The 27,524-nt window shown below is 41.1% G+C and overlaps 1 protein-coding gene across 6 annotated transcripts in view; it reads right to left on the reverse strand.

The window, feature by feature from the left end:
* Positions 1 to 27,524, reverse strand: part of ARHGAP24 (Rho GTPase activating protein 24) — a 225,847-nt gene that overhangs the window by 102,893 nt on the left and 95,430 nt on the right. The window lies entirely within an intron of this gene.

Raw genomic sequence — 27,524 nt, forward strand, 5'->3', positions numbered from 1 at the left:
CGAAGACAGCTGGTAAATTATTCCTTCATTTTCAAGCTTACTGAACAGAAGACTGTGTACTTCTGTCTCAGAAAACTAAGACCCTGTGCAATCACTTATTTTTTACTTGCTTCTTAGCATAAATGGGTATAAATGTTTCATGAACCATAAATGTTTCAAGAAAAAGATAAATGTTGAGCAATTACAAATGTAATATTCCTCCATTTTAATGTGGTACCTATTCACACCGAGGGCAGATGGATCCCTGCAAATATTATGCATCTTCAAGAAGTGGCATGGTACCCATTTTTTTTTCCCCGTGTAATCTGTTCTTTCAAAAATATTCTATAGCTATTATTTGTCTGTTAATTTAATAACAGAGTTAAAGATAAGTTTTATAAGTAAATGTGCATCCAGTTGTCCTAGCTTTGATGTAGGGATGACCATCTGAATCAGTGTCTGTTAAGAGAGAAAATACCCTTACTGGGAAATAGCTGAGCAGTGATTTCTTTTGATAATGTAGAGGGTATGTAGCTGGGAGTAATGAAGGAACATGTGAGTGTAGGGAAGCATATGTTGCTGTGCACTCCTCAAATGTACCTCTAAGTAAAATGAACTCAGATCATCATTGCGTTGTTTTGATCTTGGACAGGATAAGCAAATGCCTTGGTGAAAGGGTTCTAACATACCTCTATAGCTCTAAACCCCATCTGTATCTTCCCCCCAAACACTCCCAGGCGCCGGAGACGCGCGCACCGCTGCCAGTCCAAGCAGGGCTGAGCCTCATGACGGCGCCAGGAAAGGGCAGGTGCCCCAAATGCATGCCCACGGAGGGACGGCGGGCTCTGCTCCCAAAAGGTGGGAGAGGAAAAGCACTTTGCTCTGCTGCTGGAGGTCCCTCTCAGACCTGCAGTCATCAGGACGTCCAAAGTACCACCTCCTTTGTGCTGAACCAGGGAATACATTCACAGGCTTGATGCTTATTTGGTTTTCTCACTACTTCTATGGGTATTTAGCTAATTGATATCAGTAAAGGACTTTTTTGTTAATTGGAAACTCATTCAAACACTTTCTTCACCTCTGGGAAAAAGATTTTCAATAACAGTTTTAAAAAGCTCAACTTGATCTTATTTACTTTCAAGGAGAAGGAAAAAAAAAAAAAAAAAAAACATCGATACAGGACAGAGTAACCTCCCAGGGAGATCTTGTTTTACTTCACAGAAAGAACAAGCATATCCCCACATCACTGCGTTTCTCTGAATTAAATCAGGCCAATTTTCCTAAGTTTTTCCTTTCTTTAGTACATACGCTCTGGAGGAGCAAGACATCTACTGAACTTGGGTTTTAGAGACTGCTGAGCTGCAGAGTGATCTGATGATGCAGTCAAATCCTTTGGGAGCCACTAGGCTACTGAATTTTCAGCACATATATCTATACGCAGCAATGTGACTGTGAAGACATAATCTAAATTACCACCTATCAATATATTAAAATAACCCCCAGCAAAGTTACCTTTTCTATTAAATATAATGTCCGGTATGATTATAGAAACACTTGAAATATCATTTAGGGGTTCACAATTTCTATTGCCCTTTGCACCGGCTTTTCTTTGAATTTAGCCATGGAAGCTTAGTGAAGGCAGTCTGCTCCCTTACAACACAGTGTCAACACACCTGGGTTGCACACGCTGGTCACAAGAATTTCATACTTGTAAATTTATCCACTACGACTTTTGAAAGGCCTATAGAAAGATTTTTACTCATGCAAAGTTTTGAACACTTCTATTGCAAACAAAGTAACAAAACACCAACTGTGTTTGAGATGACATTGTCTTTCCAATCTAAATGACAAAGTCTCCAGAAAAAGAACATTGCTCTCAGATGGGATAAGAGTTCTTTAAAAAAAAAAAAAAAAGTCAACAAAAAAATAAGAACAGAAAACTTGCAAGGGAAGGTGGAAGATGGAAAACAGTTTAGAAAGCAATCTCAAATCATTCAGGATTTATCATGATGTAAGATTCATTACTTTCACATATGCAACTTTTGATAGCATGAATTCCAAGATTCAGTAATTTTAGTGGAAAGAATTCATAACAAGCTGTGGGAACTACTGGATTTGCAGCAATTAAACATAAGCATGGGAAAAGGTGTTGTGCTGTGTGGTGGCAGGGAATTCAAGATATTGTGCTAATCAAATTCTTGATAATATTACACTTAAAATGAACATTTTTTGTGGAGCCTCTAGCAAATGAAAGACATTCGAGAAAAAAAAACACCTCCTTCCCTCTTTGGAGAAGTGTGTACCTCTCCGGTTTTGTGCTTAACAAAGTATTTGTGTCATAACCCATAAGTCAATTTATTATTATTTTTTAATTTAAAGCAGCAAAAGTTTCTGATTTCCCCAGAACACTTCCGCTAAGGAAAGGTTAAAACATCTTGTGAAATCAGATCTGAACATTTGCTCTTAATGGTTTAAAGCAAAGCTAGTGGCAGCTGCTGATGGCTCAAACTACTGCCCTTTTGCCTGACAGCTTAACTGCAATTTACGGCATTTCTTAGAAGAATGCAAAACATTATTTTCTTCTCACACCAATTTAATTCTACCATATTTTTTTCAATTAAGTGATAAAAGACAAAAAATAAATATACGACTAAGCATGGATCTACTGGCTTTCTCATATCTCAAACGCAATAGCTGGATTATACCTGCTGTCTGAAAACACAGCAAAACATAAGATGCCTTCTAACATGCCAGTATGACTGTGCTAGCTTTCAAAATTACTGTGCAAGGACAACAGCAGCAGCAGGGAGCAGAGGATGGCACAGCTTTTTGAATCAGCTAGAAGAATATGATTATGCTAAGCTCTCTAAAGAGTACGTATCCTGGTGGACCAAAACAACAAGAAAACAGTGATTGGCCAAAGCCTCCCAAGAAGGGGAAGGAACAATAGAAGAGTGCCCTAGTTTTCATGTGAGTATGCAATAACCCCTTCTGATCTACAAAGGTCTGATTAGCTGAAATGGCAACAAGCTGTGTGCCCTCCAGTTGGTATTTGTGACTGAGGTTTAATGAACTAGCACTGAACCAAAAACAAGAATAGGGGAAACAACAAAAACATAACATGAAAACGTAGGAAGAAAAATCAAATTAAGCGTAGTCGCAATTTCCAAATCACTAGATCGTGATGAATAGGAAATTAGATTAATATGTGGCTGTGCAAAGGTTAAGGAGTGGGACTTCTCTTCCCACACTTGAAGGGAAAAAAAGAAAATGAAAAGATTTTTCCAGGTCAGAGTTTGTTTAGATTTATTAGGACTAAAGGTCTATGGCTTATGGGAAAAATATGTCTCTAAGTGGATAGCTTCCCTTTTGTGGGTTTTTTGTTGTTTTTTTGTTGTTTTGTTTTGTTTTGTTTTGCTTTTTTATGGACCAGTTTAGTATGGTCTGCCATGGCTGCATCCATGACAACTCCAGAGCTGAAGCAGTTCTGGGAATAGACATGACAGAAGGAAGAGCATGCCACTAGCTCTGATCTGCTCTGTGTCTTCATTAACTTCCAAAAGCTACAATATTTATTTCATGTACATACAAGAAGATATACTTGGGATTTTGGTGATGGACTTCCAGTCTCATGCTCTTTAATGACATCACTAATAGAGGTTCATGCGCTTTGCAAGTACACTGGCACCACCAGCTACTTTCTTAGCAGAGATTTCCAGACTGGACCCCCGCCACCCCACCCCAATTTCCCTGTATACGTGCTAAGCTTGCAGCCAGGTGTGCTGAGGGTGGTCAGACAGCTCCTGTAAAGGGGCAGGGAAAGCGCTGACAAAGGGCTTGGAAACCAGGATCCTCTTTTCCTGGGAAGGAACTTATCAACTGAAAAAATTAACAACTTCATAAGCATAATTATTACCGACTCAGCCTCCCAGATGTGTGCAAGGCATTATTCCTCTTCAGACCTCCCTTTTACGTGCATGTCCTAATTAAAACGGGATTTTATAGATGCACAGAGACAGTGTAGTATAAAGCACAAGCTCTCGCCATCTCAGAGCAACATATTTTTGGTTCTGCTGTTTTTCCCTACAAAAGGACAGAAGGCCAGACCGCCGTGGCAGCTGCACCCTGGAACAATTCGACCGTACCAAGCAGACAACGCTCGGGAACCTCTGCGACCTCAAATGAAGTTTCCAAATACCATGACCAAAAAGAGAAGCACTACAAGTCACACAGGAAATACTCCTAAACATATTGAGCACGGAATACTCTGTCCCTAGGGATTTCTTGTCATACAAGCCCATGCAGTCCTGCTGGGAGCTCATGTCACATTCACGAAGTCTGTGAGTTGGTGGTAATATTAAGCTGTAACATCTCATCTGGTTAATATGACCAAAATATTTCCTCCCTTCTTTTCCTAAAATGCAGACAAGAGCAGGAAAAGCAGTCAAAACTGCACACACTCCTTTCTCCTGAACTTTACAGCAGACATGTATGCACGCAGCTATGGCATTTCCCGGAGGCAGCGAAGGGAGAGTGCAGGCTGTGACATTCCCAGATAGATCAGAAACATTCATCACATTATTGCCCAGAAACTGGTTTCCTTCCCAGGCCCAGGGCTGACTCATACATCTCAGCTCAAGCTGTATGAACTACCCAAGTCTGTGGCATTCGCCTACAAACAGCTTTCTGCAAGGTTGCACAGGCACATTAATAATGCCTATCGGCAAGATTCTGCAGATCTTTGGGCATCTGTGGGTCTCAAAAAGCAACTGCCACTGAGGATCAGGTACCAGCTGACCCTGAGCATGAAAACTCAGCTGAACCTTGATGACTCACTCCCCAACAAAATCTGGTCCTTGTGTGATATTTTATGTAATAAGGCAGGTTTACCTGTATTTCCCAGCACACAGATAACCAAAGGCAGATGTACACCATTTAAAGTTCCACTGACAATACAGTTTGCTGTTTTAATGTTTCATTTGATGGTCTTCATTTTTACACAGGGAAGAATGAAGAGGTCCTTGTAGCACTGGCAACAAGCTCTTAGTGCACAATTATTTTTGCATCCAAGTAAAATACAAAAGGGGTTCCTCAAAAAAAAACCCCACTGTTAACTCTTCAAAACAGGTGACTGGGTACTGTGAGAATGACTTGGTTGATGTTCACCAGAAGCTCATGGAATAAAATATTCTATTAGTTTTTCTGTTAAACCGCAGTAAGTCAGTTTGACAGAATGCAGAACAAAGAGGGCCCTTCCGCAGGTTTGGCAGAATTAGACAAGGAAAAATTCCTAGATTCTGCACATGGTAAGATATTTTACTGTGTATGGGCAGCCTCAGAAAGGTCTAAGTTTGTCCAGTATGAGAATCAGATAATTATTTGTGGGTGTGATAAATATGTGCTAATCATCAATATCAGCATTTGGAACCACACGTCATGCACACTAGAATAATCATTAAGTAGTGTGCAAACCAGACTTTTGCATACATTTCATTTCACGAGAAAATGCAGCACACAAATTGCAAGGGGGAGTCAAGCACTAGACTATGGGAAAGACCAGGCGTAGAGAGAGGAGCATGAGGGCCTGAGTAAAAGGCAGGCACCAGTACAAAGGAGGAGCTGAAGCATTATTATATACATAGTCATCCTAAAAGAATACAAATCCATGTGATACACTCAATGTGCTTGCTCAGCATACTTCCAAAAAGTCACTGTCCCCTACCAGAGTTACTTTCATGTTCAGTAAGAAATCTGGGAAATGCTCCCTAATAGTGAGTATTTCCATTTACTCTACAGGTTCAGTGTTGAAACTTGCTCTGAGTATGTCTCCAGGAAATCACTTCAATTTGCTAAGAAGGTAAAGCATCCAGCCACTGAAGTGGATTACCCTGCTGGGTCCTTAGAGCTCCGAAACCCTTTGAGAACTGTGGCCTTGACACTGAGGAGCACTGTGCTGGGACACCTCTTTTTTGTACAGGCATTACACAGTTCCCTTTCTGACTCCAGCTGTACACCCCAGCACAGGCCGTGTGCTGACTGTGTTTCAGACTACATTCCTCAGCTCCCAGACCATTCTGTTTGTTTTTCATCACAAGCAACAGCCTAAAGCAATGGAAACTGTGGGAATTAGCTGCAGTGTGTGAAAACACCATTTACAGTGCTTCAGTGTTCAGGCCGCTCAGACAATATAAATTCCTCCCATATGGATGCCTGTTGCTAGCTAGCCCCAGCCCAGACACAGCACATACCCAGAAGGATCCCTGGAAGCACTGAAGCGAGCAGCTATCCCCCTGAATGCATATGGAAATTAGCTGTCTTACGCAGAAAGGGAAAGTCAGAGTAGAAGAAGGGAGGAAGGTCTTGAGCCACTGCAATGCTGTGGGATTTAGGCTGCCTTACTTTGAAGGGAGCAAAATAAACCTCTAGCAATTATATTGGTGCAAAAAAATAGCATGTGCATCTCCTTTGCCTTTAATTCTACTACCTACAGTATCAAAATCCTGCTGTAAAAGCAGCCAACAATATACTAATGTTTACTGGGAGGGGTTGGGGGAAGCATTTCTGTATCTCTCTCTCTCTCCATGCCCTCCTCCATCATGTAGCTGCAGGCCAGCAACACTGACCCCCAACCCTTCACCTTCTCAAGGCTGAAAAGAGCTACCTCCCTCAGCTTCTCTTCTGTCACTACTCCAGCCATCCCCCTAACAACTTAATACATCAGGGTCTTCCTTGTGCTGGCGAGCCCAATCTGGAGCAGGGACACTTCCTTCACCCTGCTGCTAACACAGTCTGGGCTGCAGTTAACCCCCCTCGCCCCAAAATGTCCAACTGACACCCGCTCAGCTCCTTGCCTACCATGTCCACCAGGTCTCCTTCCAGGGGCTGAGGATTTCTCAGAATAAATCTGGCCTTAAGTTTCTCTACTGCAAGAAGAATTCAGGAAATAACTTTGGAGTTGGTGTAAAATCCCTAATGTTCAGAGAACACAGAAAAGGAGGTAGTCTGTATAATGTTTCATTTTGTCAGCTTTCTGTTGTCAGGGTGCCAGTAGGACATGGTCTGGTAAAGGAGAGACGGATTTGTTCATGCAGACAACAGTCACCAATTCAAATGAGAAATGCAGAGCTCCACAGAAACTCTAGTGGAACAAGTGATGCCCGTGCGGACTCCAAACTGCACTTACCCAGCCAGCACCAGCTAGGCTGGTTGTACAGTCACGCTAGGAAGCACAAGTCTTTAGGAGATTTTGTGTTGTGTAATACTGAATAAATATTTCAAAGGATAAAGTGACTAGTTGAAAACCCTTGGCACCAGAGGAAAGGCAAGAATTTCCATCTAAACTTTGGTGTATGGTTCATTTGAGCAGCCCAGAGTACACAACAGCACTGCCTTAAGTGGTATCAATCCACTTTCAAAAATCAACAGAAAAACACCCACACGCACTGCTCACTGAGGAATTTATGTAGAAGATTCCAAGTGGTTGTCTGATGTGAACAATGTTGTGACAGACTAGATAACCCATTTTTCTGCTGCTTCTTGCTGTATAATGCCCTGTTATTTCCCAATTCCTAAAAATGCTATATATTTTTGTAATTTATTACTATTGTCTCTTGGAAATAGTACTTCAGCTTTTCACCTTCGACTACATATAAAAGCAGTGGATGCCACAGTGCATTTGAAATTCTTCAAATCAAGTTAAAGAAAACACAATTTGGATTTATTTGTAAGTATAATTGCAATCCCCATAAAAGAAGAGACAACGGGTAACGCCTTCAAAGTTAACTGCTTGAGCAAAAGGATTGTCAAACTTACGCTACATCAGATTTCTACTTGCTCGGAGAAACTAAGAACATTTGCTTGAGGTCCCTGGGAAAAGTAATCTTGGACAGATATATTAAGGTTCAAACCTCACAGAAATGCCAGCAGGAACCATATGTAATGAACATGAGCTGCACCAATACCACCATGTACCAAGGCTGCAGGCAGGCAACAACTTGGCAGTACTTCAGGTTTTCCTGTTTCTTTAGTATGCAGTGATAGAGCATGCTGATTTTGTGACCTTTTCACAGAAAAGGCTTATTGAATTGCATCTCTTCACGCCACCTGGCACAAGTCAGGCATAACAAGTACACTGTATACACAGAATAATTTTAAATTTTCAAAATTAATGCCAATGAATGTCAGCTTCAAAGCCTTTTCCACAGCCTTACACAAACAGTCCAAACTCAAGGGAGACGATGAAGTCTCAGAACACTGGCATCTTCCAGCTGCTAAGCACCCCCAGGTTGCTAGTATCTGGCCATCCTGAAGAGCAATTTGAAAACACAAAGTACCTTCCCATTTAAATTCAGTAGTATCTCAGCACAGGCACCAAGAATCACTTTTTGCTGTTCAAGTCATGGCACAAAGCTCTAGTGTCATGACAAGAGTTTGAGACTCCTTAGTAGCCGCTTTCATTGTGCATTTGAAGTATTAAAAGTAACAGAAATAACTGCACTTTATTGAATGTCATGGAAGCAAAGTGCTAGAAAAAATGGAGACACCTCAAAATTGGAGGCACTGTAGGTTATAGACAACTCTCCAGCAAACCTCCTCTGCCAGAGACTAAGGCTGTACCATGCATCTTGTCAGATGGGCAAAACCCAGAATCGCCGTCCCTTACCAGTGCCTCAAAGAGGTCCCCCGTGCAAAACTAACATTTCCACGCACAATCTGAGCAACCCACCCCCCCGCCCAGGCCCACCACTGACTCTGGCAGCCGTCCGCCGGACGGCTGGGGTCGCAACAGCCAAGCAGCAGAACGACCCCGTGCTGTTGGCTCGCACGAGCTGGGATGTGGAGCTTCCTTGGGCAGCTGCAGACCCAAGGGCGCACTGCTCTTTGAAGTCCCTTGCAAAACAGTTTATCCATTCTCTGACCATGTGTAAATCAGCTTTTTCCCATCCAAATTTTTCATAAACAACAGATGGACACTATTTTTCCTCATTGTTCATCCAGGAAATCCAGACCAACAGTACCTCTTGGGTTTCAGTGGGCAAACTAACAGAGGACAGATAGAGAGAGAAACAGTTTCAAATTCTTGTCCTTCTCCAACTGAGAGCACTAGCAGAACAAGGATACTGGGCACTGTGAAAATATTTTTTAAAAGCTCTGTCAGTCTTTCAAAGAAATGCAGTACACCATTCTTTTTCTGATTATGACCTGGCTTTAAAACATGTACATTACTGAAATATTGTTTACTCTCAATCTCGGCATCTTCACTACAAACTTGATTATAAGGAACCCATAAATGTTAGTGAAGGATTCAGAAATATGAAGTGGACAGGACTGGTTAGTTATAGTAACTAACCAAGATATGTTAATAATCTTTCACATTCCAGTGCATGCATATTTTGATGTCTTTAGAAATGCATGTGAACCACTTCTGTCCTCATACACCACAGGAAGTATGAACACAAATCAGAAGGTACAACACTATCAACACAGATGGAAAATTTTATCTGGTCACCCCTTCTACGTTCAGGCTCACAAGTTATTAACTGCCAATCTCTTCAGACGGTAAATGCACAATTGATGTTCTGGGCAGTTTTTAATAGCCCAGAAGAGCAACCATTTCTCTAAACAGGAACTAAGAGGATTCTGGCTTGGTATTTATTTCCCAAGCTTCCTGGCTTCACTGTTTTCTTGAACAGAACAAGTTCAACTAATTGAAATAGCAGACCTACAATAAGACTGTCTCCCCATTACTGAGAATTTTTAAGTGATTTGTTTCAGTCACTGATGTTTCAAGAATAAAAGAAAAATAGTATTTTTAACATATGTTTATTACATTTTTGGAAGGAGAAAGCAAATAATTTTGTGCAGGCAGTTTTATAGATAATTCAATCTCCCATCTTGGCTTGCTCGATGTTGACTCTGAGTTTTCCAGCAAGCTACGAATTACGTTACCTCCCAGGTTTTAGGTCCCAGGGCTCTAATTACAAGAGTTGGCTTTTTCTGGCTTTCACAATTTCCTAGCTTCTTCTGGGAAGAAGTGCCAATTCCACGCTGACCCTCCTCAAACAGATTTTTTTTCCACCAGATTTATTAACTCTGTTCTAGTTGCCTTTCAGTCTCCATGTGGTGCCTGGAGTGTGTGTCTGCTCAGGTATTTAGGGATTTCTGCAGGAGTAACCAGCACACAACCTGGTCTAAGAGCATGCACACTTCAAACTTATCGAAAACTTAGATGCACAAACACCACATCTACATATTCTGTAACACAGACCCATAAAAACCTAAGGGTAAAGACCCTGAAATAGTCCCAAGAACACACCTTGCCCTGACACACACTGCCAGGATACCTATTTCAGCTTCCTGTTCTGTATGAAGTGTAATGATACCTAAGCTGTTTTATCAGTTTAAAATGGCATTAAGGGACTAGGGCACACACTCACAGTATCTCTCATTACTAATGTTATACAAGTAGGCAACACTTTTTTCAGATTTCCACTGATTTAACACAGAATTTTGAAAAAAAAATAGCGGTGGGTGAAGAGAGAAGCATCTGGGTCTATTCTTGCTCTCAAGATCCCTGCTCCCATCCCCAAACTAAATAATGTCAAGCTCACTCCTTGCTTCCCATCTAGCTCTGTCTCTCAACCAGTCTGAAGCTCTCCGGGAATATATTTTAACATCTAGAATTTAACTGGATGCATAAAAAATATATATATATAGTTCAGCCACACAGAATTGCCATTTGAAGGAGAAGCGTAATAGGTTACCACAAAGAATTGCTTTGAGAAGGGCCAGGGACACCAGGGTAGGATTCAGGAGTGTGTACTTTCCCAGTGCAAACATGCATGCAGTTTTGGAGAGTTCCCATGTTTTATATGTAAAGCCATTCATTTTTCTCAACACGCAATAATCTCTTTCTCGCTCTCTACATGCTGGCACCTACCCAAAGACAAAAGTGAGTATATCCAAGTTATTTTCCAGGAGAAGCGTGATTTATAATGCTTCCCTCCTAAGACTTAGTAACCAAATCCTGCCCAACTACCAGTCATGCACATTAGGCTCAATTGCACCCTTTGCAGGGCAAGGCCCACCTGGGGTGGAAATGAAAGGTCACGTCGCACCCAGAGTCCAAACCTTGTTCTCTGCAGAAACCTACTATATTTGATAATTCCAGCCTTAAAATTGCCTGCCCAGACAGTTTTGGGCCCTGTAGAAGACTTCTTCAAACCACAGTTTGATCATGCACTTGGCTATTTACAACAATACCTTAGAGTCAGCACAGGGAAGGGGAAGAGACGGTGAGTAAGTGTCTCTGAAGGATATTTCTCTCTCTCTTAATAAATCTTCAATAAATCTTTTTAGCTCTTTTATAATAAATCTCTTAATGAATAAGTCTAGAAGTACAAGGCTCAGCAGACTGGAAAATGCCAGTTTATATTGCGATTTCCTCTCTTCCACACCCTATAGCAAATCCCTTACTGTTCAGGGTACCTAATGCCCTAACTGGCACTAGGGCTTCACTATGCATGGCACCACACACATACACAAATCCTAAGGACTTCCATATAGTGCTCACATCCTCATATCTTAGGGCATAGTTTATGCTTAACACGCAGCTATGCTGAAGAAAAGCATTGTGTCAGAAAGGACATATTGCATGCGTGCTAGGAGCGAGGGAGAAATACTTATGGATCAGATCATTTAATTCCAGGCTTACAACAGGCTTAGCTGGCCACTGTATATACCACTGCTGTAAGACATCTAATAGGTATGACTCACAGCCAGAAAAAGTGCTTTTATTTACCAATTTATCCCTGCCGTGGTCTAGTGACATCCAATGACCTTCGTGTTTAATAGAACTGAGTTTTTAAGTGCTAATGGAGAAGGCACAGCTCTCTTTTCTCCTAAGGTGGGCACAGCGCAACTTCCATGCCAAGGTTACACTGGGAACTCACAATTTCACATACTAGATCCACCTGTTCCTTCATGCATGACAAATACCACATGGGTCTAACAGGTATTTCAGTGTTTTTGATAACAAAGTTCACACTGTGCATAATACTCTCTGAAATAATCTCTAAAATTGGGTGCACATTCACATACACACCTTAACAGCCTCAAAGGAACAATTCTGGGGACTGTTACAGAAGAGCAGTTACAAGGCATATGCCTTATTTTACTTGCAACATCAGTTTGATTCTTTCATTGAATAGAATTAATAAACATGGTATGGTGAAATCCCTCAGAATTTTTAGTTCTTAAAAGAAAAATTTACTAATAAATCAAATTATAAAAACCCATTCACATTTATTGTCTTAATAATGCAGCATAGACTAGAATTATCTAACCTGTATTAATGCTTTTTACTACTGTGCTTTTACTTTATCAATGAAAAATCAAAACACTAAGACACAGGATGCTTGCTTTGCTTGTGTACCAGTCATACAAACATCTGAGTTTCTGACTGTATCATGAAACTTTATCTGTAGGTGTATCAAAGAGATATCATAGTTACGAGTGCAAATATCCCATGAATGCAACTTGGCTTACAGTCATTAGACAACAGAAGTTATAAGGAATTAGCTTTCCAGTTAGTGATGATAGTTGGATTTCTCTTTTATTTACTTTCTGAGTTAATGTAAAATCTTCCAACAGCCTCCAAATATTTCAATTTCAAGGAAATACAAGTGTCTCTCTGACATCACAGTTTGCAGATATTGACCTTCTCTCCTAGAAATTAAAACATTTTTTCATAAACCTAAACTTTCTTAGGAAAACCTCCCGTACTAGAGCATTACTACTTTCATTTGTCAAAAACATTTGGCTTGGGAGGGATCAGGTTAACGCTTATGTGGCACTTAAGACAAATACATTCTCCCATGCTACATCTTTAGGCTACATTCTTATTCCCAGAAATAAAATACCGTTTCTTATCTATCTCCTAGGGACAAATAACAAGAAAACACAGCTGAAGGGGTCTAAACATCAGATAATGACCCTAACAATAATTATGCTGTGATGAATATATTGGAGGTTAAGGTTTTCCAGCTTCTGTCATACATTTTTTTCAGGTCTGAATAATAGGGCTAACAGTTATTTGGAAGGTCAAACCATTTCCTACAGTGCAGTAAGTGAATAATCAATCAGGTCAGATGCAGATTGGAGACCCACTCGAACATGGCTTGTCAGCCTGTGCTTTGCATTTGAATTCAATGTTGGTGGCTACAACAAAAATACACTAGCTTGGGCTTTGTTTGTGAGTTGTTTCTGAAACAAACAGCACTACTTAAATTTGGCTAATGCAACAAAGCATCCATTGTGTTTCTTTCTGCCCACCTTCTTCCACCAGATTTTAAGACAACGACAGTTCCACAACATGAAACAACCAGCAGACAACCTGAAGCATGGTTTCTGGGAGCTTGTCCCACAGCTCAGAACTACACTAGGAACCACTGAAAGCACTCACAGAACACATGTACTCCAGCATGTTTTGGTTATACTTTCTGCTTTTCAGTGCCAAAGTTGAGCAGAATTACATCCAAGGACATGCTACAAAACATACCATAAAACTCATGAGAAGCAGAAGCAGCACTGTCCCACTATTTAGAAAAACTGGGGGCTTCCTTACAACACGAACTAGAACTAGGACAATTTTTACTTTCTGGTTTTAGAATTCCTTTTCAATCCACCATTTTCTTCCTTCATTTTAGAGGCTTAAAATTAATAAATGACGCTCTCATGGCTCCCAGGTTAATCCCCAAGATAAAGGTGTTGCAGTCAAACCACAATTATTGTAAGCTATGAATTCACCACAACCATCGTGCACTTTACAACACCTCCACCAAGAAAGCAATGATATAGTCCAAGCACTTGAAGAGTAACACCACATGCAAAAAAATGAGGAAAAAAAAAAAAAAAAACAAAAAAAGGAGGCAACAAATGCAGAGAGGGGAAAGCCTTAGAGGTAGCAACTTGCAAATGAAAACAAAATTTTTCTTACATTTATCTGGCCAACACTAGTTCACTCCAGCAAACATCCACTCCTTCAGGAGACATATGGTTGTTTTTTGCTTCCTATGAGCCTGTGCGATCTGAAATGGGACACATGCTCCTGACAGAGCTGCAGGAGGGCCACTCAGCATCAGAAGGCAGCTGTGTTTGACCAACACAAGTCAGTCATGGGGAGCTTGACAGCCTCCAAGCCCCCTCACCTGCTGATGATGGAGAACTGTAGTTGCAGGCCATGTCAACAGCAAATGTTGGCGCCTTGGCGCCTACAGTAACTTTGCTTTTTACTCCCAGTTAATACTACAACACTGAAACACTGAGCAACTTGAACCATGGCTTTATCTGGTTAATAGTATCAGCAAGGGTTATCTCACTGCAAGGCAAAAAGGTGTAAACAGACTGGCTGTCAATACTGCTTCCAGTTGTGCTCCACCGACTGCGTAAACTGTCCTTGGAGGGCGCCTTCCCCTTTCACTGTTTGGCACGTACCATGTGTTTCAGCACAGAAATCCTGCAAACTCGAGTAGATCCAACAACGGCTGCACAAGTAGGTAGCTGCTTGACAGTAAGTTTCAATAACAGCATGAAGGCAGTTTAAATGAGATGCACGGTGATCACACACACTGAAGAAGAAGAAGAGCTGAGCACCCCACGACCACCAGTTCAGCTGCACTGATGATCCCAGCAAAAAATTAAGAGCAAGGGAAGAAGGTCCAAGACAAGCAGCTGGCCCAAGGCCACCATTCCAGGCAGCAGGGGACACCGACAGCGGGGAGCCGAAAGGCAGTGCCATGAGGGACGGTGTCCCCAGATCCTGCTGGATTTCAGTGAGAGCAAGGCCTCCCTGCTTGTGGGACTGGAGAGAGAACCACCACTTCATTGACCTGCGTGTTTTGTTCATTTAGTATCCAATAGCAATCATTTACGGGCCAAAATGTATGCTTCCAGGATCCATATTTCATCAGCTAAGCATTGGCTTCAATATTCATGAGTGCAGAGAACAGAAGCACGGCCATCTACTAAAGATTTCTTTACCATTTTTCTCCCAAACCTTGAGCAATCCCAGACAGTACAAATCAGGAAGAGTGAAGATCCTGAAGCTTTCCCTTTAATTACTTGCCCTTATTCACTAGTACACTTCCCCAGTTGAAATAGTGTCCTCTTCACTTGGTCCCTCTAGAAAGCACCCGCTGAAGATGGCCAAGATCCAAAAAGTCCTGTAAAAACTCGGAGCAACATCACGTAATTTAGTGCCTCCACTTCTCAGAAGCTACAAATACTCCTAAATTTTTTTCCCTCCAGTTCCCAAAACAAATGCGCTGAAAAGTCCAGGATTTCTGAGACATCTGACTAATGTTAGCTACTTGCTATTCTTGGAAACACCTTTGCCTACAGTCTACCAGTTACTCCATCGGTAATGAAGTGAATCTTATCACTCTGCCATGAACCACTGAGCTGATGGGCTATATTAACTAGGAAGTACTGGGAGCAGCTGTTTATTTTAGTGCTATTGGAAGTCATTAAGTAGCTACACCGCTAAATCATCTCAGGGAAAAAAAAAAAAAAAAAATAAAAGAATCAGATCAGAGTGGGAAGTATTTGTACATGATTGTCCTTTTCCCTTTTCCTCTGCTTCCTGTCATTAAAGGAACATAAAGTTCCTCTTTGGCTGAGCCTCATGGGACATACTGATACGTTTTCATAATGTTCAGAACACTGTCAAATATGCTGGCTGGTTAGATACAGGACAGGACAAGAATATCTGTATTAATCACCCTGAAAGATCTCAACAGCAAAGGAAAACCTGCAATCCCCTTCCCCCCACACCCCAAACCCCAACCCCTCCCAAAGCCAGAATGTTCTCAGAATCTGGATACAAGTGAAAAAGTTAAAGAATAGCTACATGCTATCATTGAAGTGGCATTTCTATAACCAACAAATGCTGGGTAATGATGAAAGTACACTTGCTTCCTCATTTTAAAATATGATGCTCTTCTATCCAATAATAAGTATGTAAAAAATTCATCTTTTAGGGAAAAAAAAACAAACAAACAAACATTCTTTTCTATGGAATAAAAATCTTACACTGTGTACAACACTGAATTGTTAGGTATGTATACATTATAGGCAGAAGATCTTCCCAGAAGGATGACAGTGTAGAAGATGGGGGCGGGAGTGGAAGAGTTCTAATGCTGAACCATTTGTTTGATGCTTCTGAAAACCATCACCATGCAATTTTATCAATACTAGGCATAAATTCTGACCTTGCAAAGGATAAAGTTGTTTGTTTTTTAAACATATCCTCATGTATATAAATAAACAACACCAAGTATACATACATACTTGTATTTATACACACACATCCCTCTGTTGAGTATAAACATATCCTGTAAACGCTTTAATTATTAAAATTGTGTTGCTTATCAGCAAAACAGGACCTGATCTTTGCAAACACCATCTAAGTCAATTTAAGAAAATTAGTTTCTAACCAGCAAAAGCGAAATTTTAGATATTGTTCTTGTTTAAAGGTCAACACATTTCAGAGGTAACCCAACCTCACGGTCCTACTCTTTTTTTCTTTTTTTTTTTTTTTTTTTTACTGTAAGAACTTATAGGCAAAGAACTGCTTAGAGAAGGCATGGCTGTGCAGGTTTCTTCTTATTCCTTTCATGTAGTTCTACATTACAGTAAGATCCACAAAGAACAACAAAGTTTCAATGTTATTACTTGATTTTCCACTTGAGAAGATACTCTCAGAGCTGTGGTAGATCTTATTACATATAAGCTTTTGGATACGAGCAGGAACTGACTTTCTGACCACATGCAGTTATTCAAGTCCTTGCAATTACTTTACCCCTCAGAACATTCATGTGGGGGGAATGAGGGAGAGAGAATGTTTAAACATAGCTATTACAGCTAAATTCAAATTTGATACTTACTAGCTATCAACCTAAAATCCTCTTTCCAATTTCAACGTATTACGGTATTTTCCATAATATCCTGTCATAATTGGGCTACAATCTTGTTTATATTGAAGTTGCTGGGAACTTTGCCACCAGCATCAGGAGTCAGATGTAATCCTGCAAAATTCTAAGTGGTGGCTTGCCAGACAGGGGTCATTAACTGTTTCAAATTGATCCAAAAAAAGAAAAAAATACATAATAAAAATTTTAAAGTATTTGGGAGCTTGCCTCTTATAAATCATTACTGGAATCAGTGAGCCAGTCATGAGTAGGATCAACACACAAGTGTTTGACTAAGTTATGCCCCTTCTGCATTAATGAAACCATAGGCTTTAGTTATAACATTGCCTCTTACACAAATATTAAAATACTGGCAGCTAAAAATAAGAAGCAGGCCATATACTCTCTCCCAAGGTGCTAAAGCATTAAACTACTTTGTGACAGGATTCTGATTTGTTACAGATTTCTGTTTCTTTCTGGGACAAATTTATTTCAGTGATAACACACAGAAGTTTTGCAGTACTGATAAAAACGTAGATTTATCTCCACTGAGATGTCACTTTTGCCAAACATTTTGATGTATTTGAAAGATGAGGTGTAGCAGCACAAACACAGCTGCAGCTTCTCAGCACATAAACACTGACTTTCCAAAACAAGCTCTTTCAAATCCGTCCACTTACTGCAGAACTAAACAGAAAGAGAAGCAGTTCAAAGACCAGAAAGGTGTCACAGCACCATCTTTACGTTCATTGAAGTTATATTTCTATCCTTCCTCAGCCGGAAGCTGAAGGCAGACAGGAAATTTCAAGTCAAGCTCACCTTTTATTCTGAGTGCATGTATTTCGTTATCCCAACCATTAACGTGCACACTTTAAATAAAAAAGGAAACAAACAAACAAAAAAAACAAAACAAACAAAAAACCCCTCTATTATTTATATTTCAAATACATCAGAGAATGAGAAGATAGCTCCAGCTGATGTTGGGGCCAGACCTGGAACCGCAGGCTGCAATCTGATCCCAGCATCCAGACTCCCCAGAGAATTGGCATTCCCCTTCCAGCTCTACCATCCACTCTGCTTATTTTTATCTTTAGCAATATGTCTGATGTAGATTTCAATCCCATCTACCCTGCCAAACTCAGGATCAAATACCACCCATCAGAGTGCACAGGGGAAGTGGCACCCCGAGCTTCTCCTGACAAGCCTGTGTCTGCACCCCTGGAGTTGCATGCTCTCCTCTCTCCCCTGAGGCTGTGTCTCTGGAGGGAAATTCTCCCACTCCAAGTTTGCATTTCTGCTTTGGATGCTCTGTTAAGAATCAAAGGGATCAATGAGAGACAGGCCCAACTACAGCATGCTTCAATTTTCCTGAGACAGCCTTATTAACCAAAAGATTAAAACAAGAAAATAGCAAAACCAAAAACTACAAGTAGTCCGCTGTAGAATGCTTGCAAAATATGATTAGCCTCAATTTAAGGATTATGGTTCTTTTCCTTACATCACACAAAGGTGAAATACTACTTAGCATAGTGTCTGGAACATTTTACCCTAACCACTGAATACTTAAAGTTTAATAGCGGAATGGGGAAAGAACAAAAATCAAAACAACTTCCTAGGTGCCCAGAAGCCATTTGAGGCCAGACTTCCAAGTATTCCCAGAATTACAGAGAGATGAAGGTCAAGTGTCACAACAAACACTTAGCATTCAGTAATCTTCAGTAACTGTGTGGGCGCACTTCTTTTCGAAGAGAAGGGTGAATCATCCCTCTTCAACATAAACTAGTTTTGAAATATAGTAATGCAAGCTGGAATATTTAATTCATATTTATTATTAAAAATGTAATACACAGGGATTCAAGAAAGGCTTTTCTGAAACAGCTGCGTGTGTCAAAAGACATCCTAGGTAAAGAATCTGTATTCATACAGTACAGTCACAGAAGTGCTGTACCCACCGCGTGCAGCATCTCTCTTGTGCCTGCATGCTTCTGTGCAAAACAGTAAGTCTGGCTTTTTCCCAGCAGTAACAGGAGGATTATGGCAAAGAGCTATAGGCAGTGTTTCAGGCCTGAGAATGGGTATTCCTAATCCAGTCGAAAATATCATTTCAGATTTACCCTTCACCCTTTTAAAAGCTGCAGACAAATGCTGTGATTCTCGCAGCCATCGCTGCGTCTTGGCTTGCTGGTGTGCACCATGCTGGCACTCACTGAAGCAAGTGGGCCACTGACAGCTCCAGAACTAAGACACCTTAGTGCTGAGCAGAGGACCAGAAGCCTAGAGCATTTGGCATTTGTCAGAGACCTTTCTTCTGGAGATACCTAGCGGAATGGCTGCTCTGACATGGCAGGGAGCCAAGAAACCATATCTCTAGAATCTCCTACAAGACACAGATGTAGAAAGTAGTGGAAAAGTCTGTTTTGGCACAGCAACTTGTGCACTGTGAGCCACTGTTGGTTTCATTCCCACTGCTGGTCATTAGCTTAAATTCGACAGCAATTATGAAGCAGTATTTATGTTACAGTTTGGAAGCCTCCATGCTCTTCTGCACTCATCCTCGAAGCAGAGGGAGAGGTGGGAGAGCTGCACACTGAGGCTGACAGCAATTTCAGAAGACAATCTGTTGAGCAGCAACACAAGCAGGCCAACCCCCTTGAGAAAACACCACTTGTCAGGACATGTTGCAGATGGAAAGAAAATCTGGTGTGCTGTACTTCAGGTGAATTCTTCTAACACCACAGCTTTAAAGCTCATTTTTAAATCTCTGAGAGTCTTCAAGGACAGGAGAGAACTGTTCCCTACAGAGCAGATACAGCCTATTCAATTTTAGAAACAATAGTTACTTTCCAAGGGGATGCAAGGGATGATTGTGATTTATGAAAATACAACGTGAAGAGGATGCATAATTTTCCATATGACTGCTGTTCACAATACAACGGGGTAGTTCGGTCTATAAATACATGTGCACAAATACAGAAAAATAATTTTAATTAATTTAGTGGATTTACAGCATTTATATGTATGATTTTCAAGAATTCACTTTAATACCATCTGATTCTATAATTTTTTTCTTAGTATGTTTTTTAATTCTTGCTGCTATTTTAATACCATCTGCTATATGGTTGAACTACTGGCGCCTTCCAGAGAGGTGGGCTTTTCTTGTTACCTTGACTTTTTTCTTGTATGTAGGGATTAATTGGTCTTTATGCCTGTTGTCTGCCAATATTTCCTGAAAGCTCAGTCTAGCAACCAAAACTGAAATTTTTTACACTCTAGTTGTTCATCACAGAAGATGGTTACAGCAGCTCCTATACTACCTCAAATGCTTTCTAATTTTCAAGTAGCCCTGGACAACAAGATGCCTACAGTGTTATTAGCATGGTATCACTAAGCTATTCTTTTTAGTTACAAGATAGCATAGAGAGCATTCTGGAATACAGCTGCCTACCAGGAGAGCAACTGGAAAGTGTTTTATATAAATCAAGTGAGGAGAAAGCAAGCAGTCCACTGAAACATAAACTTACATTCATCCATGAAAACTTTTGCTTGCACAAATCAGTGGGCTTTTTAATTTCAAAATAATTTGCGATTTAAATGCAAATTGAAGAAACTGTTCACATATTTACTTTCTCTTCTTGTAATATATATATATATAAATTGAAGACAGATTTATATGCCTGTCAAGAGAGGCAAAATGATCTATCCTCAAGTTTACTTTCACCTGCTGCCTGTCATAACTTACCAGCTTTGAGGTTATACTAGTACAAAATTCTACTAAGCATTCATTGCCTTTATTTTCTTGACAGTTTTGCTTCCAGGACCTGCTACAACATCTAAGGATGACCACGAAAAACTGTCCATCTGTTCAGGCTGCTTCATACTCAGTGGAGACTTCTCAAAGGGATGATTCGCCTTGGTAGGTAAACCGCTGGAAGAACTGACACACACTAAATTTTACACAGCTGATAATACATAGGATCAATCCCGCATTTCTTCCCAGCACACAGCATCATGGTTGTATTTTGGCTACCAAAAGACATGTTTCTCTGCTTCTGTCAGCTGGGCATTACTCTACTCAGACTACAGAACAATAAAGCCAATACCGAAATCATAGTCAGCATCCTGCGTTGGTTCTGCAAGCTTCATGGCAAGATCATTTCAACATACTAGATTTAACATATCTCTGGAGTTTCCCTGATAGCTTCCCGAAAAGATTATAATTGCTCATGTTTAATTTCTGGACATAAAACAGTCACACAGGAAAAAATGATGATAATAAAGTCAAGAATAGGGGTCTGGTGAGAAACATGCAGTGAGATGCTGCCAGATAGATTAAAACTGATTTCCCCAGCTTGAAAGTCTTACATTGACTTGGTGAGCATCATTAACATGGGCTAAGGCTTAGACCATCCCATGAAAACTTGAAAAGTCTGGATTGTTTAACAGCAACGGGAAAGGCTGACTGGGGTGTACAACAGCCTGCCCTCGAAAAGCACATTAGCAGGGTGGTGACAGAAACAGCAGAAGTATTAAGATGCCCTTGCTGAGGGTGTATAGCTTTCCAGCCTCACATGAGTAGAGCCACCCTAAAACAGCTTCCCACAACCACTGTGGCCGCAAAAATGGGAGGCTGCAGAGGGCAGCACTGCCATGCACTTCACTTGCATTACCCAGCACAGTACATCACAGGCAATAAAAATGAAACATTAACTTCATTAACCTCATGGTTGCATGCATCATAAAGTTTCCTTAATTTTAAGGTCTCCTGGAAAACCAGAGGACTCTTAACGGTACCAGGCTTTGTACGTGATGACACCATAACTGGCCCTTGACAATGAAAGGTGGGACAACACCCTTTACAGTCCTGCCTATGTTGCCCCCATTGCGAAACTTTCAGGAGCAAGATTTTTTGTGAGGCTGAATGCAGGCTTTGGTCCATAAGACCAGAGTGGTTTGCAAAGGGTAACAGGGATGTGGAGTGGCAAGGACAGGCCTGGCATTGCCAAATCTCAGAGACCACAGCAAGGGCAGAAACACAGCTAGCTCTAAGGCAGGAAGACGTAGCAGAGAGGAAGCAAAGGCTCATCAGGGATGAATAGAGGACTGCAATTCTTTCCCTTAGCAGGACAAAGAGAGGGATGGAAAAAGCCACTGAACACAGGAACAGCCAAAGGCCTGGCTACAATACCACTGCTTACTGCCACAGGATGCAAAATCTGAAGTAAATTGGAAGCAGCAGCAAACAAGTGGTGCTCTCAGCTGATTGCCTGGCACCGTATCAGGGCAGAGTTCAGCCTGTTTACAAAGTCTTTACATTCAAGAGGTCTTTATATACTACTTTGTCACCCACCTCAGCAGAAGGAATAAATGGATTTGGAGGCTGATCTGAGACCATTTAGATTAATTTTAAGCATAGATAAACTATTCAGTAGGCCTGTTTAGTAGCAGAAAGTAGGAGAGAGGTTCTTTGTCACGTTGCAGAACAAGATATTGCTGTAGAACGCAGACAGAGGTCAGGCATCGCTGCCTCAAGATGCACAAAAATCCAGCTTAGATTTAAACCTCATTTTCTTTAAGAGCTGGCCAAGATTAAGTATATAAATTAGCAAAGTCACCACTAAAATAACTGCCACGCACTCCACATAACATTAACATCACCATCACCATCACTTCACAAAAAACAATTCTCACATTACTGTTAGAGAGAACATGAATTCTACTGAGCAGTAGGGGTGTACAGAACCTTCATATTTTTCCTTGCAGCAAGCTATGCCACTGAAGGAGGAAAGAGCAAGATGAATAGCTAAGTACAGTGTTTAATCTTTACCTATTATTTTCGGAAACAGAAGCAGATTAAGTACAACAGACCTCCATGGACGTACTCCAGCTACATCAAGGCTGAAATTGCCCACATGCTTTTGGTAGAGATTTTAGTTGGACTCTGAATGGTATGAATTACCTGCTTTAGAAAGTTATAACAACACTGATATTAAAACAAACAATAATTGAAAACCATCAAGAAATAAGGATGATGACCAATTAAAATGACAGTTTTAAGTTCAAGTTCACATCACTCAGTAGTATTCATTACACTTGTCTCAATTTCACTTATAGACTAAGAAGCACAAAACACCTTAGGAAAAACATTATGCATTACTGCCTCTGTTTCAGATGTGGGGACTCAACCAAGGGCTAACATGGTTTGAGGGGTGTCACACATGCCATCCAGCACTGGTTAATTACTAATGTTCATCTCTGCACAACAGATTATATCTTTTCACACAGCAATTTAACCTATTGAGTTATGGTGTCATCAGTCAGACATTTAATTACCATGGAATAAAAGCCTTATTAAATCTCTTCCCCAGCCTTTGTTGGCGCAAGGCAATTTATGAACGTAACAGATTTTTCAGGGCATTTCCAGGGTATTATTCTCTGTCTATTTATTTTGAATATGTTGGTATGTAGTTGATGCTGTTAAAACAGAAAAAGAATTAAAAGAGAGCTGATGCATTAAAAAAACAGCTGCAGATCCAACAGTACTTAAAGGTACCCTGAGAACATAAACCCGTTATCCCTGCTCCACTGTTGACACTCTCTGCCAAACAAATCTGAATTGTGGTTTTATCACTGAAGTACACAGGACTCCCAAGAGATCAAAAGAACTTTCAAATGGAAAATGACCTTCACCTTTTTCTTCTCCCATCATCTGTATGTGTAGACAAAGCTGTATTCAAAACACAATAAATCAACGTATACACATACACCTATTACAGGACCTTCTTTAAGAGACCCCACTTCTCCACAAATCTATATGGCTTCAAAAAGATGGACATGTAAAAAGCCTTTGAGGATTCTTTAAATGGGTTTTAGTGCACTGAAGTATAACTCGCCTTTGACAAGACTTTTAAATGACAATCCTAAATATGCATTTGGAGTCAGCAACCTTTAAATAAACACTGGTTAGGTATCACAAAAACTTACAAAGATCAATAATATGGAATCACAATAAGTGGATTTACAGTCATTTGTGGCCAAATACTGCTCTTCGATCCATATGGATTAGCTCTAGTGATACACGGAAAGAACAAACCTCTGGAGGGAAGACATGCTTGTCCACAGGCCCATCTCCTGCCATGACAATTTTCTAAGGTAGCATCCCAGGCTCTCCTATGTGCCCGTGCTGCTGATCCCTCTCCACTTTCCAGGAAGAACTACTGAGTGCTATAATTGTGTGCGATGCACTGTTTTACATACATTTTTATTTTTAATTAAAGCAGAATTATGTAAGACACACCTCGATGCCTTTTTTTTTTCAATCACAAGGCAGCATAGATGTAAAAAAAAAAAAAAAGATGTTTACGTTTCAGTAATCATGAAAAATACTGTATTTAGCAAGTAATCCATTTCTTGCATTGCTCTATAGTTTAACATCTAGGTTATTACTTTCAAGCTACACTCATTCTGTAATAGTATTTCATAAACATAAACTGTAAGGTAATTATGCATATAATTCCAGGAAAGCAAAATTACAGTTATCTGGAATGTGCCAAAACATATCCCTAACTATTCCCATTCCCCATCATTTCTGTATCAAGCGCAGCAGCAGGAGAGGAAGGGACAGCAAGGAGAGTCTCACTTTATCTAACATGTGTAGCTAACCACCACCTGCAGTGTATCTGACAATACATGTCAAACAGAAAAACAGACATCCAATAAACAGAATTGGACAAATTTTCAAACAGCTAAAAAATGGCAACGGTTTCAAATATCCATCACTGCCAAAGCTATGACCCTTCTACTGGCATCGTCCAAAACGGAACAGATGGAAGCTAAATGTGCTTTTATCCATCACAGGCCCATAACAAACAGCAGGCTGCTCTTTCCGCCTGGATTCTCCCCTTCACCATTTCGGAAGTGCTCCTCCACAAGACTGGAAATGGGAAGACAGCACACGCATTGCATGCATGCCTTGAATGAACAAGTTCAATACCATGACTATTCTTTTTCCTTTACCATAGCTTAACTTGACTTTCCATTGATAAAGAAATAAGAAGGGTATGGCCCAAATTATTTCACATTCCCCTGATATAAACACTTCCATTTATATACCTTTTTGGTACCCCGCTGTTTTAATTACATTATTCATTCTCCTTAGCTCCAACCATTATTGTCCCTCACACCTTGTTTTTAATGTTTAGCTCGCCTGCTGATAAAAGTACGCTCTCCCACCTCTGTGCCATTTTATTCCCACAGCTGAGATGTCAGTATTTTGTTCTCTGAGCAAAGATGTACTTGGTGGTTTAAGCGGTTTATCTGAAGTTTTCCCTGAAGCCCCTGCTCTCTTCTTTTCTGTCCCTAGAAAATGAGGTCCACACTAAGAATGACAGTAAGCCACAACACAAATTGAAAGGCGTGAGGCTGTAGGTGCCCTGTCCTTCTGAAGGAAACCAGTCCTTGGTGTAGCTAATCTTGTTTGGGGATGTTTATCCAAGTTCAGCAAGGTCTCCACTGAGCCAGCCCATTCTCTCATCAGCCTGTGCCAACCTCCTGTTTTTACCCCTCTAACATTACGACGAGCTTTAATGGTGTTATTGTCCTCGACAGGCACATTATTCCACCACAGTTTGGGAGCCCCTTGCTGGCCCCATGGGCGAGCAGGACCCACTTGCTCCTGGTGAAGCATGTCCTTGGGTAGCAGGAGCAGAGGCATGCAGCATCCAAGGCACCCTCATCGCTCTCTCCCAGCAGCACGCAAAGCACAGACGTGGTTGCTATTTTACCACCACATCCCTCCTGCTCCTATCTCTTGCCGAAGACAGCAGTCCAGCGGGCCTGCTGCCAGCTCCTTCTGCCAAGGTCGAGGACAACAACGCGCTCTGTGCTCTCACAGCCAAGTTCGTGCCAAATGGTTGCAGATGGCATCTTCCCCTCAGACCCCGTAGCCGCAGCGCTGCAGCTGGCAAGCTGCAAAGATCACCCCCCACCCCGCTGCCTCCTCCACGCTGGCATGCAGAAGGCTGGCTGGCGAGGCTGTCACATTTTCCATCATCGCCCCCGAAAGAAGGAAGCCCTTTGCGGAGCGGATCCTCCCGCCAGCCTTGGCTGCACACAGCCAGGACACAGGCCATACCTCGGCTGCTGGGTACAGCTCGTTTCAGCCCAGAGTAGTGGTCCTCCTCCTCCTCATCCCACAGGAGAGACTGTTTGGTCTGCAGCAGAAGTCAACATAATACCATCGAGCACTGCTCCTTGACATTATTGCTTCATTAATCATCACCTAAATTGTAGACCAGCTTCATTAAGACCAGACAGTCAGCCTAGTGCTTGTAGTTTGAAGCTATCTGTTCATAAATGTACATCAATCACATGGTCCTCCTTGTTACTTCTTCCAGAAAATAAAAGCTAACCACTCGCTGAAGTTACGAATGTAGCAGGGATCTGAAATACAGCACAGATGATCAAGATTTTACAACCAGCTATGCCCATCAGCTTTTTTAAGAGACATTCAATTTAATTAGCAGAGATTTCCACCTCCAGATGTAGCAGTACAAGCTATGATTCCATGAGGAGAGATGAGACAATGTTGCCCTGGACAAAGACATTCACATCCCACAGGAAGGTTTTTCTTTCCTGTCAAATGGAAGGATTCAGGCTAACCCAGCTTTTACCATGCTGAGTAACAAATAAGCACCATGTACTAGTACATGATATAACTGTGAAATGGCAGATGTGAAGAAGAAATTCTGCTTTTCAGCCTTAAATTTGACACCTGTGCTGAGGAAATAAAGACAGGTGAGGTCCTGATGTTCACCATGGGCTGAAGAAGTTTTTGTCCCATACAAGGCAGAAAAAGAAGATTATACTTTATTTTAAATAAGGATCAGTGTTCCCCTAGCACCAGTAATGGAAAAGGGGGAAGATGAAATAGTCTGCAGAAAGAGTGGATGAAGAGCAAAACATCTGTGAGCCTCTTATCACCACAGCCATGGGGCAGAGAATTAGGTCAGGCAGCAACACCCAAGCACATGAGAAAACACAAAGCATACCTGCCTTAAGATCTGTAAACTTTATGAAAATAATCTAATTTCTACTCAGATGAACTAACCACTAGGAAGGACGATATTTTGATGATGTTTGGCTAAACCATCCTTTAATCCAAATGGAGTTTACATTTCCCACTACTTTCGGAGATGAGAGGGCTTCAAACGCTCACTGCCTGCGTGCTACCCGCAATGTGCCCCCTCACACTGGGGGCACAAGCTCTTCAGTGCACCAAGGAGGTAAGATCTGCCTTCAGACACAGCTGGTGGCTTTCCAGACAGCTTGAGACAGCTCACATACTGTCTATCTTACCTGCCATTTTAAGTGGGATAACACCAGCTATTTGGCAGAGGAGGTATATGCATTTTACTTGATTTACTTTTTGCATCTACAGAGGTTCTTGCTGAAAATGGCAACGAGCATGGGAATTTCATTATTATTATTATAATTGCAGAAGACCGGTAGACATCTGTACTAGAGAACACCCTGCCAGATAATGATATCGGGAATGTCTGTACTTTGTAACATCCCTCCGTA

This window comes from Tyto alba, unplaced genomic scaffold, assembly GCF_018691265.1.
Source record: "Tyto alba isolate M040663 unplaced genomic scaffold, T.alba_DEE_v4.0 Super-Scaffold_23, whole genome shotgun sequence".
NCBI lineage: Eukaryota > Metazoa > Chordata > Aves > Strigiformes > Tytonidae > Tyto > Tyto alba.